Source organism: Seriola lalandi, unplaced genomic scaffold (assembly GCF_002814215.2).
Source record: "Seriola lalandi dorsalis isolate HSWRI2012SDOR001 ecotype SW California unplaced genomic scaffold, Sedor1 jcf7180002054945, whole genome shotgun sequence".
Classification (NCBI taxonomy): Eukaryota; Metazoa; Chordata; class Actinopteri; order Carangiformes; family Carangidae; genus Seriola; species Seriola lalandi.
In genome coordinates, this window is record NW_019525496.1 from 367,932 (window position 1) to 369,300 (window position 1,369).

At 40.8% G+C, this 1,369-nt stretch overlaps 1 protein-coding gene across 1 annotated transcript in view; it reads left to right on the forward strand.

Annotated features, from left to right (window-relative positions):
- The window catches only part of LOC111644959 (uncharacterized), an 80,064-nt gene that overhangs the window by 31,751 nt on the left and 46,944 nt on the right, over positions 1-1,369 (forward strand). The gene's annotated exons all lie outside the window — the stretch shown is intronic.

A 1,369-nucleotide genomic window follows, 5' to 3' on the forward strand; every position in this document is an offset into this window, starting at 1 on the left:
GCCATTAAATATAAAATATACTTTTCTAATGTGGTTTCTAATCAAAGGAAAAGTGATTTACAGACAAGAAACATGACACTTCATTTCTTCTGTCATTAGATCTTTGTGAAAGTGCTGATTATTAAACAAAAGTTGTCTCCCTGGTTTTATTCCAGGTCCAAGAAGGGAAACTGTACAGAGGAGTGTCCCAGCAGAGGACAGCCTCCCAGCAGAGGACAGCGTCCCAGCAGAGGACAGCGTCCCAGCAGAGGACAGGCTGCTCTTAGTTCGGACACAGTTCGTCAGCAGTGTGTCTGAAGCTGTTCTAAACCAGCTTCTGGATAAACTTCTGGAGCGTGGTGTTGTGACTGATGATGAAATGCAGTCAGCCAGAACAAAAAAGGGAGCAGAAAAGGCACGAGACGTGATCGACACTGTGCGAAGAAAGGGAACTGAAGCCAGCTCGGTCCTGATCGCTGCTCTCTATGAGGTGGATCAATGTCTCTCCAGGTCGCTCACATTAAGATGAAGCAAAAACCAGAAACTGTGGAGTCTGAGAAAGAATCTCCTTTCACTGCTACAACGATAACATGCAAATATATTTCCATTGAATCTACTACATCCACACTTCATTTCCTGCAGGATGTGAAATGCTGGATGGCAAAAAACCCAATATATATATATATGTATATATACATATATATATATATATACATATATAGGAAATACTGTTACCATTGCATTAATTTCTTCAAGGCTGTAACTCACTGCACCTGGGTGTATTGGCCACTCCTCTTTGCCTCACCTGCATCTGGTCCAGAAAGCTGCAGCGAGACTTTTAACTGGTACAGACTACATTTAACTGTTCCACGGTCAAGGCGGGGGTGGGGGAAGGGAGGTGATGGTGCCTTTGTTGTTCAGCTCCAAAGCTTGAAAGAGCTTTCTGCTTTCAATCAAATGTTCCCCACTGTCAAGATGAAACTCGAGACGTACATGATTTCAGTGGTCTCTGGTTGCTGTTAGTCGTCTTAGTATTTTATATTTCTTTAATTTTTATAAATTGATCTTACAAGTTTTACCCTTCTTTTTACCACTTATTTTTATATTGCCTTGTATTTTGTCATTGTCATTCATTGTTGTCATTTCACTTGCTGTTGTTGTGACTGTAATTTGTGCAGCAGCTTTAGGTTGTTTTTCAGGTGCTGTATAAATAAACTTGATCTGAAAATGATCAGTAAAATTTACTGTTGACTAGAGTAAACTATTGATTGTCTGTTGACAGTGAATGAGTGAACAAGGGAGCGACTTCAGACAGTGTTGGCTGCAAACAGGAAGTACAACACACACACATGCTGATCCGGTTAATGAATGAAAACCTGAAGAAACTGAC